Source organism: Pristiophorus japonicus, unplaced genomic scaffold (assembly GCF_044704955.1).
Source record: "Pristiophorus japonicus isolate sPriJap1 unplaced genomic scaffold, sPriJap1.hap1 HAP1_SCAFFOLD_1564, whole genome shotgun sequence".
NCBI lineage: Eukaryota > Metazoa > Chordata > Chondrichthyes > Pristiophoridae > Pristiophorus > Pristiophorus japonicus.
Window position 1 is genome coordinate 36,482 of NW_027251241.1, and position 10,378 is coordinate 46,859.

Below are 10,378 nucleotides of genomic sequence, written 5' to 3' on the forward strand. Positions count from 1 at the left end.
ACAAAGTGCATCTAATGCAGACATCAGGAGAGGAGTGTGGGAGAAGATATTTTAAAGTCGGGTTATATTGTTTCGGTGTGTTGAGTTCTCCAGAACAATGTTGCTGGTGATCGAGAGATATATTGTCGCTCCCTCAGATACATCATATTCTCCCCCGCATCCATATCTTAGAACTAATATTGTTCTCGTATTATTATTCTCAGAGCAAAATTCTTCAACCAGCCAGAACAAATGTGAGCTTTCCTCCTCCACCCGGAACACAAGGAACAGAGCAGACAGCTCCTTCTCACACACAGTAAGTACATTATCACTCACAGAGCACAGAGACACAGAACTGGCCTCAATCCTATTGTCACAGGCAGCAGAAGCTGTCAGTCCCACAGTGATCCAAAGTGGCAGAGATCCATTATGAATCTTACAGCCACATGGAACAGTAGAATCAGATGCTGTTAAACCATTGAAACAGATCACACTGACACGTACATTAAACACCCAAACTCACTTGCCAGGAACTGGCAGATACAGATTATACTCCACACTCACTTGCCAGACACAGACAGGTACAGATTATACCCCACACTCACTTGCCAGACACTGACAGGTACAGATTAGACCTCACACTCACATACCAGAAACTGAGAGGTACTGTGTAAAACATAAAACCACATAAACAAATAGATACAAATTAAAGGCAGACTAACATACCAGAAACCTAGACGCACAGCTTAAATCCTCACACACAGACCAAAACCTGTCCGGAACAGAATAATACACACACTTGCATATCAGAGACTGAGAGATACAGTATAAAACCCACAGTCACACATCAGAGGCTGACATATTACAATCCATATTCCCATAACATAAATTGACATACAGTGAAGTGCCAATACTCACTTACCAGTTATTGACAGGTACAGGGTAAAGACCTCTCTTCCATACCAGAAACTGACAGATATAGAGTAAGGCCCACAATCACATATCAGAACTTGACAGGTACAGAATAAAACCCAGGTTCCCATAACAGAAATGGAGAGACAGAGAAAGGGCCACGCTCACATACCAGAGACAGATAGATACAGAGTGAAACTCAGACTCATTTACCAGAGACCGACAGATAAAGAGTAAACACTCACCTCCAAAGCAAAAATTGACAGTTAGAAAGTAAAACGAATACTCTATCAGGAATTGGTGGTACACAGTAAAACAATACTAACATACTGGAGAATGACGGGTATAGAGTAGAGCTCACATTCACATAATAGAGATGGACAGATGCAGCACAAAACACACACTCACACACCATGAATGGAAAGATACAGAATGAAACCCACAGGCAATTACCAGAAAGTGACAGGTACAGGATAAAACCCACACTCTCCTATCAGAAACTGACATACAGAGTAAAACCCTCATTCACATACCAGAGATGGACAGATACAGAGTCAAAACCACACTTCCATACCAGACACCCACAATATTCATTCTATATTTACCTGTCAATGGTTCAGAGAATGAAAGTGTCAGTATCTATCCTATAATCACCGGTCAGTCCCACACTGACACTGCACCGGAGATTGAAAGTGGCAGTGTCTATCCTATACTCACCTGTCACATAGTGTCAGAGAATGAGAGAGGCAATGTGGATATCTGAACGGAATATATGGAATTAAGGATAGTAAAGTAAACGGGATATATGAAAATGTATAAGCCATGGAAGAATAGCTGGGAGAATGTCAGATTGCAAATAGTGCAACATCAGCATAGCTAACAATCTGTCTCAAGGTTTCAAGTCACTAATCCTGCCAATAATATATAATTGTAACATGAAATACATCTGCAGAATTGCAAGGTCTCAGTAAATAGTCACACCATTAGATTGAAACATTTGGAGGCAATACTTGAGCTTTCAAGAAGAACATCTCATATAGATTGACTAATGAGTGTCTGAGTTAGACTGTCAATCCATTTGTATTTTGTTATCTGATTTCAAAACTGTATAACTGTTAACGCTTTACGATGTAACTTCACCTATCCGTAGGGAGTGTGTACGCTCTATCCAGAGAGTATATCTTCTGTCTGATAGGTCTTACTGGCCGGTAATAAAGACTGCTTTGTTCAAAGCACAAGAGGTATTCGACTCAGTAATTTTACTGAACCAGATTGAAGTAAAAGAATCCAGGAATTAACATTTGGTGTCAGAAGTGGGATCTCAACGGACGACTGCCGAAAACTTGCGAATTAAGAGCCAGACTAGCCTTGGACGAGACGAGGGGAAAATGGCCACTGGAGTGAGTATGATTTCAATACTGCTCCAGTTTCCCCCGGTTTCAAAAGTCTGAGGAAAGTTTAGCCACTCGCTGGTTCTCAGGTAGTGTCTGAACGAGATCCAGGACAATCTGGTGAATACCTTTCAAACTTAGATAGGGATAGAGATAGGGAAATTGTGCGATGACGCAAACCAAGCGGCGACTTGGAAAGATAGTTAGAGCTAGATAGGGATAGATGATCAATCATGGATCAAAAAAAAATTAATAGGAAAGAAAAGAGACTCTTGTGAATGTCTGTTTAAATGAGAAATGCTTCTGTGACTTTTACTGTAAAAAAAAAGCCGGGGAGTTGTGGTTTGTGAGTTGTGGTTTGTTTTATCTCAAACAGAATGAAAGTTTGTTTTAACCCTTCGTAGTGTTGTCCTGTATGTGGGAAGTTTAAGAGTGTGAACCTTATTGAATTACGTATATTCGGATGATAAGTTGCGGAGCCAGGAAATGCCCAAAGGATAGATTTGTTAAAAAAAGAAAAAATTACATGGTCCCGGTGGTTAAAAAAAAAGAAAAACTTGTTGAAAGCAAACATTCAGAGAAGGCACAGCAAAACAACTGAGATGGATTCAAAAGGATTTAAAAAAAAAATTATATTAAATAACACGACCTTGAGGCTGGAACAATTGAGATAACGAAAAGCAGTCCACAGCCTACGTGCCAGACTTCTCTCTAGTTATAAAAAAAAAGTAACGTACTAAATAGGTGCTGAAAGAAAAAAAACATTTCTGAGATTTTAAATTATGAAAAATATAAAATCACTCCTGTCCAGTTGGCAGAAAAACTCCATTAAATTAGGGCTTTCATTGACTGATTGAATTTAAACTGCGCAGTGACGCGAAAGGATAGAGAAATTTGGAGACTAAAAGAAATTAATTGAGGCTCATAAGAAATCAAAATTAGAAAATTAGGCTCACAGGGAATAAAATGGGGATTTAAATAGAGGATAGGTGTTCAACTCAGGTACGACGAAGGGACCTTGAATATCACTTGGCCCGTCTAGGCTCTGATTGAATTTAAAAAAAAAACCCCGCAGCAACTCGGAAGGTAGGGCCGACGCGAACGCGCGGCCGAGAGGAGAAGGGCCGAAGCGAACGCGCAGTGACGTAAACGCGCAGTGAAGCGAACGCGCAGTGACGTCAACGCGCAGTGACGTAGACGCGCGGTGACGTAAACGCGCAGTGACGCCAACGCGTAGTGACGCAGAGGCGCAGCAACGCGAATCGCGAAAGTCAGTGCTAATGGCAGTAAGTCTGTAAGTCTTAAAGTGTTTAGAGTTTTAAGTAAGGTTTTAAGTATCATGCGGCGATGCGGATGCGGTAATGCGGGTAAGTGTTAGAAGTCTTTGTCTATTTTGTAGATCATGCGGCGATGCGGATCATGCGGTAATGCGGGTAATGCGGGTAAGTGTTAGAAGTCCTTGTTTACCTTTTAAAGTTAAAGTATCTTAACTCGCGCGGCGACGCGAGCCACGGGTCGACGCGGATTGCGCGGCGACGTGAACTGCGAGGCGACGTGGTAGTTTAGTATTGAGATCGTGCGGCGACGCGGACCGTGCGGCGATGCGGGTAAGTGTTAGCATTCGTAAAGTTTGGTTATTTGGAGTTAGTTAAAGTCCGTGTTAGTTCTGTAAAGTCTGTGTCTATTTGTAAGTTTGTTTAAATTGCACGACGACACGAACGCGTAGCGACACAGTAATACGAGGGGCAGTGTGAAAAAGGGTAATCAGTTAGATAAAACCACGGATGCGGATAATCCGCTACAAAAGCTATGTGAGGAATTCCCTGAAAGAGCTGAAGACTTTAGAAAATTATCAGGAGCCCTGAACAAATTATTAGGAGATGACCAGTGGCCTCTAGGTCACACTAGAAGCGTAGAGGTAAAAAAAAAAGCACAGGGATTAATTTGGAGAAGGGGACGAGGAAAAGGGGATAAAAAAATTTAATTGCAACCTGGCGACATTATTGTCAGAAATTAAAAGATGCATCACTTCTATCGAGTTGGCAAACAAATGCTATTAAATTAGGACTTGCATTGACAGAGGGAACACATGTTAAAACTGTAGACGTCTTTTAAAAAAAAAGAATGAATGTGCGCACGAGAAACTTGCTAAGAGATCCTCTGGGACCTCTGAGAAAGGTATTGATCAACTACAAGTTAAAATGGCTGGCTTTGTGTTAACCGAGGCTGATGATGAAATTGATGAGTGGCCACTGACTCAGCGCCCAACGGCGCCTCCCGCACCCCCTGGCCTCTTGCTCCAGTCCTCTTCCCAACACCCTCCACCTAACACTCCAGTAAAAAGAGTTAGGAACAACCACATATCACCAAAGCAACAAACCCAAACTGACTCCTCATCCTCTGATAGCGATTCGGATCCCCAGTTCACAGGCAATATAGTCGAAAGGGCAGAACTATATCTCAACATCACAAACAGTCCCGTAAATCTTCTAGTCAACCTACCAGTCCAAGTTGTGAAAGACATAGCAAACACCCCCGCCGATCGAGACGCAGAACTGTCAAACAGTCAGACAGCTCTGAAACATCCACTGGCCTAGAAATGATTTCCAAGATCCCAAAGTCCCGACACCAATTCCCTGTCAGACCAATGCCAAACCCTGATGCACAACAAGCTGCAGACCACCTCTCTATAGATGTCTGTGATCTTCAAACAACTATTTGATTGCTCACGCTATCCGGACAGATGGAAAGGGCAGTTAGATATTATTGGCAGAAAAAGAAAGGGGAGGGGGGAGGTGCGCCCCCAACCCGGGTCAAGACTGAATACGTGACTAGAAAGGAAGAGCCATCTCGGGAGGAAGGATCAATAGAACCGCAGTGTTGCATACAGGATTGGATGGATAAGCAAGGATACGGTTATACTAAACAACCAAACGGCCCGAGCCCTGCTAATAAACCTCCCTATTGTCCCCGGCATGGGATGGGAAGAGGCCGGGACTGGGTAAGAGGAATTGACTGTTTTAATTGTGGGCAGGAAGGACATTGGAATAAAAATTGCCCCTACCGTCAGCATGGAAAAGGAAGAGGAGGGGGGCAAGGGGGGAGAGGAGGATCTTACACTAACTTCTCCCAGAACAACCCCTTTGGTCAATTGTCCCCCGATTGACTACACAGCTTGATTGTGCAGGGATCCTCCCCGGACGACGAACCCATTCTGAATGAGTGGCAACCCTTTTTGATAGATACGGGAGCCTTCATGTCTTCTGTACAATCAAAGCTTAAACTCCCTGCTTCTACTGAAACACAGGAACTTTCAGGATTCCTGGGACAAATCTCGACATTCCTGGTGTCAGAACTAGTTAAAGTGGGTTACCAAGAAGAATTGGTAGAACATCGATTTGTCATCACTACCAATCTGGACTGTAACTTGATGGCTAGAGACCTCCTTTGCAAATTCCAGTTGCATTTGGAGTGTGGAGATAATGGGATTATTGTAAAACAGGAAACCCTTAAGCGGCAGTATTATACCACTAGAACCCCTCAGTGGTGGTCTCTGGACCTGCCGCAGGCACCCTGTCACGTGACCCTAGCATACGATCCCAGTGGAAAGAATCAGGACCTGCAGAACTTTTATCAGGATCACGAAGGGGAAGTGAAGGGAATTCTATTAAGGGCTAGAGTGACTGGACTGGAAAGAGAGGCAGATTTTGTGGAAGTGGATAAGAATCTGTGGAAACAGCCCCTAACAATGGCACCGCATATTGCTCGTGAAGTATTAGCCCCTCACCATGCTAAGGATTTGGGAGTTATAGTACGCAAGGCCATAGATGAGGCTGACCCTACCAGCCGGGATGTGCAAATAAAACATGGCCGAACAGTCCAATTTAATGGGGACCCCGAGAAAGTATTAACAACTCTATGGCATCATACTGGCTCGGACATACCTGACTATGTGGATCCTCATGTGTGGGCAGAGGACCCCTCCCAAGTGGGTTATACTCCCATTAATTGAGATCCCAGTGCAGGGCAATGTGGACTGGCCCTCTATCCGACAGAACCCACTGAAATCACAGGCAATCCTAAACTGACTTTTCGGCACTGTACTGCAATTAATCCGGCCTGTTTCCTTACTGAGCCACCCCAAGATGAGGAAGAACCCAGTCATGATTGCTTATCTTTAATTTAAGAGGCCACATCAGTCAGGGAAGATTTAGTTGATGTACCAATGGAAGATCCAGACTGTATTCTTACTGAGCCAACCCAAGATGAGGAAGAACCCAGTCATGATTGTTTATGTATGTTGACGGAAGTACTTCTATTAATCCAGAAGATACACGAATCTCAGGATACGCCATAGTAAACCAGGAGAATCAGGTCTTGGAATCTGCTGCTTTGAAACCGCCTATTCTGCTCAACAAGCTGAACTATTCGCCCTCACCCAAGCCTGTATCTTGGCCAACGATCTCAAAGTCAATATCTATACCGACTCTAGGTATGCCTTTGGGGTGGCGCATGATTTCGGACAATTATGGAAAAATAGGGGATTCCTAACCTCACAGGGGAATGAGATATCTCAAACAGTTAGTATCTGATTTGTTGCAAGCCCTCATGTTCCCCAAACGCATTGCCATTGTACCAAGAGGCCAAACAGGCCTCTCATGACCAACAGATGGTAGTGCCCAAAATTATGAGTCAGACTAAAAATCCTGCGAAGGATAAGTTAGCCTCGGAAAAACCAATGCCAACCATCCAAGATGTTATAAAAGCACAGGGGGACGCTCCTGAAAAAGATAAACTGTTGTGGAAATATTATGCATGTACTTATGACAATGTTTCTAAACTCTGGACCACTCCCGCGGAACAGACTTGCATGTCTGACGAGTTGGCTTCATGGGTTATAGAATGTCTGCATTTTGCTACTCATTGTGGAGCAAGGGCAACAAGTGATACGCTTTTGGCTACTTGGTGGCACCCTAAACTCCAGGCGCTCACCCAGAACATCAGTAGTCGTTGCCTGGTTGGCCAGCAACATATTCCAGGGAAGGGAGTCCCCTGTGATTGGGGTAAAACGCCCCTACCCGAAGGTCCCTTTGAGACATTTTAGTTGGACTACATTGAGTTGCAAAAAGTTCAGTGTTACAGATATGTGTTAGTAATAGTAGATGTGTTTAGCAGATGGATTGAAGCCTACCCTAATCTGGACAATAAGACTCAGACTGTTGTTAAGGTGTTAATGAGGGAAATTGTTCCTAGATATGAGATCTCAGCTAGACTGATGACCACCTATGTTCTTTCTCTGACTCAGGCTCTGCGACTAGTTCACAACCAGGTTCAAGATGCTTACCCGAATAGTCCCTCGTGGCACCAGGGAAGTATGGATTCGGAAGGGATTAGAGCCACAATGAGAGGGGCCTTTTTAGGTGTCACTCACTACCCCCACTGCAGCCAAGGTTGAGGGGAAAAGTGCCTGGGTTCACCTGCACCACTGCAAGCTCATCACCATTTAAACAAATTTTGCTGGTTAGTCTAATTCCTGTTTCTGTTCCAGATCTCCTCCTCCCTATAGCTGAACAAGGCAATTGAAGGAGGATCAGTTTGAACTCTTACCTGTCAGACAGCCAAATACACTGACGGAGACCTGAAGGGAAACGTGAAAACAGAATTCTTTTTATCAGCTAAATAATGGGACTATTTATAAGATGAGACTGTGTCTGTATGCTACTGTCTGCATAATAGTGTTGATATATGACAGTTTTGGTGCACGGGAAGGAAGACAAAGGCGAGAGCTCCATGTAAACACCTTTTTGTTTATGTCTTACGTTTATGCGGAAAAAGGGCACTTCACTAGATGCTGGGTGTGTTCACATATCCCTATACATTCCAAAGGGGGAATTCCTTTGCGCACCGTTCCCCTGACCCTAACTGAGACTGTTAGATGGATTCAAAGAAACGATATTGGAACAGGTAGCTAACCGCACTGCTGAGGCTCTGGAGGGCATCACAGCTGAAATGGTAGCGATAAGGACCGTAGCATTACAAAACCGAATGGCCCTCGATTACCTGTTAGCTGAGAAAGGGGGAACGTGTGCCCTGATAGGATCTGAATGTTGCACTTACATTCCTGATAGTTCAGGAAACATAACCCACCTTGCCGATCACATAAGGAGGGAGGTGAAAAAGTTATCCACACCAGCAAAAGAACTTAGCAGGTTTGATTGGTTTCTGGGTGGATCTTGGAGATCCTATCTAATACATGGCGCAATTGTTCTCATCATAATAATTACCTGCTGTTTGATTGTTGGTTGCCTTAACCTCTGCTGTAAAGCAATGACAAGGTTAGCAGACCCTCTTGTGGTCAAGGGTTCCCGGGTTATGATCCAACAAACTAGAGAACTACTCAACAATGCAATACTCATAGAATGATCCTAAATGTTATCATAGAATGATAAAAGGGGGGATGTGGATATCTGAACGGAATATATGGAATTAAGGATAGTAAAGTAAACGGGATATATGAAAATGTATAAGCCATGGAAGAATAGCTGGGAGAATGTCAGATTGCAAATAGTGCAACATCAGCATAGCTAACAATCTGTCTCAAGGTTTCAAGTCACTAATCCTGCCAATAATATATAATTGTAACATGAAATACATCTGCAGAATTGCAAGGTCTCAGTAAATAGTCACACCATTAGATTGAAACATTTGGAGGCAATACTTGAGCTTTCAAGAAGAACATCTCATATAGATTGACTAATGAGTGTCTGAGTTAGACTGTCAATCCATTTGTATTTTGTTATCTGATTTCAAAACTGTATAACTGTTAACGCTTTACGATGTAACTTCACCTATCCGTAGGGAGTGTGTACGCTCTATCCAGAGAGTATATCTTCTGTCTGATAGGTCTTACTGGCCGGTAATAAAGACTGCTTTGTTCAAAGCACAAGAGGTATTCGACTCAGTAATTTTACTGAACCAGATTGAAGTAAAAGAATCCAGGAATTAACAGCAGTATCTATCCAACACTCACCTGTCACATAGTGTCAGAGAATGAGAGAGGCAGTATCTATCCAACACTCACCTGTCACATAGTGTTAGAAAATGAGAGAGGCAGTCTCTATCCAACACTCACCTCTCACATAGTGTCAGAGAATGAGAGAGGCAGTATCTATCCAACACTCACCTGTCACATAGTGTCAGAGAATGAGAGAGGCAGTATCTATCCAACACTCACCTGTCACATAGTGTCAGAGAATGAGAGAGGCAGTGTCTATCCAACACTCATCTGGCAGTCCAAGTCTGCCTCACTGTACCAGAGATTGAGAGATGCAATATCTATCCTATGTTCACAAATATATCCCATACTTATAGCAATATCAGAGAATGAAAGGTACCGTGTCTGTCCTATACACACCTGCCAATCTCACACTGACACACAGTACCAGAGAGTGAGTGGCAGTGTCTGTCCTCGACACACCTGTCAATCTCACACTGACACACAGTACCAGAGAGTGAGTGGCAGTGTCTGTCCTATACACACCTGTCAATAACACACTGACACATAGTACCAGAGAGTGAGTGACAGTGTCTGTCCTATACACACCTGTCAATCACACACTGACACACAGTACCAGAAAGTGACAGATAAAGTGCATGGTCTATCCTAAATCAAGCAATTTAAAACTGTCCCATTGTACCAATGAGTGACAGAAACAATATCTATCCCTTTTCCAAGGACTAGTGAGTGTCGAACTGAAACCAGCCAGACTCAGCACCTTCAGGGGAGGGAGAGGGAGGGGCACCAGTGAGTGTAGAACTGAACCCAGCCAGAGTCAGCACCTTCAGGGGAGGGGAACCAGTGAGTGTAGAACTGAACCCAGCCAGTGCCAGCACCTTCAGGGGAGGGGAACCAGTGAGTGGAGAACTGAACCCAGCCAGAGTCAGCACCTTCAGGGGAGGGGAACCAGTGAGTGTAGAACTGAACCCAGCCAGAGTTGGTGATGATAATTGGGAGTGTAGGACAAGCTGCCTTCAGACGTGCGATGTGTTTGAATTTCAGGACAGTGATGGGGAAGACTGTATGGGGCAGGGATTTA

General features: G+C 43.7%; 1 long non-coding RNA gene across 1 annotated transcript; it reads left to right on the forward strand.

Annotated features, from left to right (window-relative positions):
- The first annotated feature begins 225 nt into the window (after positions 1-225).
- LOC139243006 (uncharacterized) lies at positions 226-8,964 on the forward strand. Its single transcript, XR_011589463.1, has 3 exons — positions 226-295; positions 3,682-3,724; positions 7,831-8,964. It is a non-coding gene; the product is annotated as an uncharacterized lncRNA (long non-coding RNA).
- The last annotated feature ends 1,414 nt before the right edge of the window (positions 8,965-10,378 follow it).